Below are 6,000 nucleotides of genomic sequence, written 5' to 3'. Positions count from 1 at the left end.
GTCAGAACTCCGTTAGGATGTTTACCAGAGTTTTGTAGTAATTAACTTCGATTTCTCTTTTGAATTATTCTAATAATTACATAGGTGTTCTCCTCAGCATTCCAGCGATGCTTTTTTTTCAAGTTGCAGAGCGTTAAAAACTTCCAGGACGATTGAAATGTATGTAATGTCAGCCTAAATGCCCCTAATTTGGGTCCATACATAAATTCAGTAATCGACTAAATTTTCAATAGCAGCCAAAAATATCCATTAGTATCGTCCCAATGGCGCGTTCATCTAGATAAAATTGATAAATAGCAGATTTTAAGCGATGAGTCCAATCTTAGATCTATAGGCCAACATTAGAGCCATTGCTACAGACAGCAGGACGGTGGAAATGGAAGTCGTCATCCGCTAAGGAGTGTGTAACAACTCACCTGCCGAAAAAATTAGCCCTTAAAATGGATGGCACTTAAGTCGTTTGCCTATACATTACCACTGGCGTACAAGTACTTTCCTGAAGACACCATTCACCTAAAACTTACGGCTTAGGCACAATCATTGTTGTCTTCCTAAATACGACTTTGGAACCATTATGCACTGGTGTTACTTTTCCATACCTTCTTGAGTTATTAATTTATCGAAAGTAAACTAAAAGGCAATATGATTGTTATGGAATAGACAACATAATTTTACGAAAACATCAAACATGTAAATGTCATCAAAAGTAACTAATTTAATGTCACAGTAGATGAGATTTGTTTTACTGAAGATTTTTAATCGAAAACCAGTTGCATGGCTGTTACAACAGGCGCGGATTTCGCGAATTTCACGGATTTCGCGATTTTCGCGGATTTGTCGCGGATTTGAAGTTTCAGTCGCGAAAATCGCGGAAACATTAAATGATGTCGCGAAAATCTCGAATGGTACTGATATGCTGTGGAATTCATTGTAACCTTCCCGCCCGGATCATCTTGCTGTCATCAGTTTTGTTGTTCATTTGGCTCTCAATTTTTAACCGTTTCGAACCAAACACGCTGCAAATAATCGAAAAATGATCTCAATTCCATAAGTCACACCGGATTTACACGGAAATTTCCTGAGTTGTGTCCAATGTGAGACATTTTCCTTTTTTTACAATATTATTTTATATTACATAGCATTTTTCGTTGTCAAATCACAAACGAATCGTATATATGCGATTATTTTTCTACTAGATCACCCAAGACTAATTCAATATCTGGAGTATCGAAATATGCCCAAACAAATTTGCATATGTCGATCATGCCAATCTATTTCCGTGTATGCCAAATGTTCTAGGATTTCCAAGTCGATATTTCGATAACGCAGATATTATCCTAGTCTTTGTTGATCTAGTAAAACCAATCATCTGATCTGCTGGACGATTAGGAGAACCTAGATCATCTGGTATACGTGGAAATAACTAAACATTATCTTTATAGACACCATGAATCTGTTTGGACATATTTCGATACTACAGACTTTATCCCAGTCATTGTTGATCTAGTAGAATAAATCATCTGAACTCCAGAACGATTTGGAGAACTTAAAACATCTGGTATACATAACAATAGTTCATGCATGATCCGCATAGACACTGTGCATCATCATCATCAACTCCAGGACGATTTGAAGAACCTTGAACATCTGGATTACTCGAAAATAGGTCATGCATGATCCACATAGGCACTTTGAATCTGATTGGACATTTTTCGATATTACAGACATTATTGCAGTCTTGGTTGATCTAGTAGAACAAAATGTCCTGGACGATTTGGAAAACCTATAATTTCGTGACCAACAAGTGTGACTTATGAAACTCTGGTAATTTCTCGATTATGTGCAGGGTGTTTAGTTTGAATCGGTAAAAAGTGAGAAAACTAGAGCCAAATTAACTGCAACATTTAGGACAGAAAAATACGTCAGAGACGTAAAGGTAAATTTTCAAGAAAATTTGCATTTCAAATGAAAATGAATTATTTATTTTTTTAAATCTTGGCCGGTATTATCCAATAGAATCTCATAATGTAAGGGTGTTTTATTATATTCACTAATTACTCAAAATGTATGCTGTACATAAATAACTGAAGATGGTACAATGTTATTTTTTTTAATTTCAAAGGTTACAAACGATACTCCTTTAGCTCAGTCGGTAAAGGCGCAGCTACAAAGCAAGTCCATGCTGGAGGCGTCTGAGTTTGATTCCCGTCCGGTCTATTAGTTTTTCGAGTTGGAAAATTTCTCTACTTTCTAGGGGATAGGATGGTACAGGCATAGGAAGCTCTCAATTAAAATGTGATAGTACTTCAAAGTTGAGAGCAGGCAATAATCTAATATGCTATAAGCAATAAGCTTGAAATGCCATGTAGTAGTATGCAAATGCTATTTTTAGACAATGAAAACTGTTTTTTTTTTTTTTTGTCGCGAATTAGTATTTGAAGTCGCGGATTTCTTTTGAGAAATCGCGGATTTCGCGGATCAAATTTAGAAAATCTTGTAACAGCCATGCAGTTGTAAATTTGAGCCTGGAGAAATAGTTCCTAGGTACTTGAAAAACTTAGAATTCAGATTGAACCAGAAACATTCCAAATAGAGCTCAATGGCCCAAATGAACTCGTAATTGGACAATTTTGAAAACTGCGAACTTAGACGAATATTCTAAATTCTGGGACGCAAAAATGGTTGGATACCGCACTTTTAAAATGCTTAAGATCGTGGACTTTGAAAATTATCTTAGTTCTGGGTTTGTGAGCTACAAGGCTCTCTGCAATTATGTTTGTGTAATCCATGTATGTCATAATTTGCTAAAAATTTTCACTTTGTAATATAAATTGTTAATTAATTTGGCAGTTAAAAATGTAATCCTAAATCTAAAACCAGGTTCAATCATCGAGGCCAGTGCTGAGTTATGTCATTGTCACTGAAAGATTTCACACGATATTGACTAAATTATGCTTGATACTGTCACTGGAAGAATTGACTCTAAAATAAACCTTCATCAAAATCTCATTCATTTTTCGTCATGATTCACCTGGTAAACAAAAAGTATAATTTTGTGCATTCTTATTCACATTATTCAGATGAGGACGTAGATGCATGTTTATTTCGACAGCACTATGGATTTTCTTATTGTCACTGACAAATGACATGGCATCCTTTGAAGATCATTTTCATGTCGTGCTTGTGACGAAAGTTGTTTTGACAATATCGTCGTGTACGGTCGAGATTTTGCAGCACTACGAGGCATAATTCTAGTATAAAAAACGCTCAACAGCTCTGTTACATTCCAAATCCTCGGCATTGTTCGGCATCAGGGACACTTCCACTATCTAAAATATGTAGCTCCCGTCAAAGACTTTAATTTAAAAGTTTTTTTTTACGTACTTTCCTCAATATCTAAGTGGACTGTATTTTCCGTTTAATGCGCCCACCAGTAGCGCCAAGGCACATTTATAAAATTCCATCATAACACTTTGAAAGACTTGAATGGCAGACAGCGGTTGGTGGAGGCATAATTTGGACTTCCATCCATCCGCTGCAGCCTGAGTTGGGAAAATGTACCATGTGCTGCACTATTGTTTTGCATATTTGTATCCCGCCAATATACACACACACACAAAACGGTAGTCTCCTGGACTTTACGACGACGATGCGGACACGTTGTGTGCAGCAACAACGGGACAACTTGGTCGGTTGATTGTAAGATTTAATATTTCCTACAAAAGAGAGGCTGCTCAAATAAATATGTACCTACCGTGGAGCAGCGTTATAATCCTGTCATTGTCCTTGTTCTAGCGTTGTACCGGCTGCGAAATGGTTATTTTGCTCTATTGAGGGTGGAGTGAGTGGCTTTTTAAAGAACCTAAATTGATGAAACTGTTCCTATGCGCTGTTAACGTACGCATTTATGAATGTATCATTCATTTGTTTACTAAGCTTTATTTCGTTTACATTAGATTCTTTGCAGGTATATATTTTTTTCTTATTTACGGCAGCCCCTAAATTTAGTGTTCTTTGAGCACTTTTACAATTTTTAGAATCCATCTCTTATTCAAAGTGTCAATACCGTCACCCTGTTTATGTGTATGTGCGGTTTGCCTCTTCGTTATAATACGAAAAATTTACATAAAAATATGATTCCATCTTGTGAAGCTTTTTAACTACTGCTAGTTCCCCTTCCTATATCTGCGAATCGTTCGTATGTATGTCCTCCGTTAGTCCTCGTACCTATTAGTGTTGTGACTAAGTTTGAAAGCGGATGATGATGAGCTCAAGTTTTTCCGTCGTATACTACCGCGATTATGAATAAATTTCCATTTCACTAAACAACCACCCAGTCATCAGTGGTGGCCAGCCAGTAAGCGGACGGACAGCTACAACACCCTTTATGTAGATGATGATGGTATACAAAGTCCAGCTTCCAGAAGAATGCAGGCTGGCAAATAATAAATAGACATCGCTGTCATTCTCCATAAACCCATTGCATTTTGTTGTCTTCGCTCAGCTGAGCCACAGCTTCGTAGTGTGTACCGATCCGAGCTTGAGTAATCGCATTTTAGTTTTTATTCAAGTGCGTCCCATGGCATGTAGGTTTAAATAGGCGGAAATAATAAAAAAAAGTCTTATCAGATTTCTCCCCGACTCATTATATGTTAACTTATTATAGCTAGTAACGTATATTTTATGATTTCATTCATTTAAGTAGATATTCGTTTTTGTGTAGATGATAGCGATTAAAACTCTGCTAAATTGGAAATGATCAGTCCGGATCGATTTGCGAGCCTTCGTGGAATGCCTTAGCTTTGAAATTGTAAAAATGCTTTAAATTATGTGAATATGTGCTTTAATTGTGTATGGATTCAAGGACTACTGACATAATTAAAAGCTTCATTCGTGTGATGTCTCGCCTCATGTCCAATCACTATTCACTAAGCGCTCACTTATTCCGTGTTAGGCTGGGGACAGTAATCTCTGTGAATGTGGACAAGGTTACCAGGACGCAGATCACATTATTTGGTCATGTGCTGAGCACCGTGGAGTCAGATCCGAGTTGTACGATTCCCTTCGGGCTCGAGGTAGACAACCTTATGTTCCAGTTCGGGATATTTTGGCTAGACGCGATCTGGAGTTTATGCAACTCATATATGTTTTCTTGAAGAATATTAACCATACATTGTAAGTTTGATTAACCTTGTGTTTAGTTTGTATTTTGTATGTGTGTTTTTTTTCTGTAATAATTGTATAATTACAGAGTTGATATAACGTCGATAGGATTAAGTATATGTTTTAGAAATAGTGAAATTTTTTAATCATAAATCATATTCCAAATCTCCTTTTCCCTCTCCCGATCCAAACAATTGTCATCCACTAACCTCTAGAAGACCGCGAGTAATCGGTTCAAATCCTTTAATTTTAGATTTAAGACATTTATAATGTATAAAGAAAATGATAACTTGGCTCTGTAAAGTTTATTCGATTGAGCCTGTACAAATAAAGTAATTAAAAAAAAAATTAAAAGCTCTTATTTTTTTAAGATCAAAGTGTTGGATGGAAACTTCTCACGACCTTATCAGTTCCCAGAACACCTATTAGGATGTATTTAGCTCGTTCGGACCATATTTGAAGCCCTCTGAACCTCTCCAAATTCTGAAGTTCGTCGCTCTTAAGAACTTTTAAAATATTCGAAGTTCGCTGAACCTATCTTTAGTTCGTCGAACCTATCAGAACCTTTACAAGCTTCACATTTTTGCATTAGCTCACTGAGAAGCTTAGTAATTTCCTGAGAAGTTTTAAAAATTTTAGAAAAACAGTCTGAAATTCAAAGCAGATCAACGGATATTTTAGGTATTCAGCCAAATTCAGAGAAACACAGGAAATATTATTGTAGGTTAGGGCATATCAATAGAACACACTGGGAGAACTTCAGAGTCTTTTGAAACTCCAGGAAGACTGTTCGAAGACGATTAAGGGAACCTCATGGAAGCTAAGAGTATGTTTAGA

Source organism: Ochlerotatus camptorhynchus, unplaced genomic scaffold (genome assembly GCF_037179485.1).
Source record: "Ochlerotatus camptorhynchus isolate MF236.1 unplaced genomic scaffold, CSIRO-AGI_Acam_v1.1 ptg000137l, whole genome shotgun sequence".
Classification (NCBI taxonomy): domain Eukaryota; kingdom Metazoa; phylum Arthropoda; class Insecta; order Diptera; family Culicidae; genus Ochlerotatus; species Ochlerotatus camptorhynchus.
The sequence above is the reverse complement of the archived record's forward strand: the minus strand, read 5'-3'. Positions refer to the sequence as shown.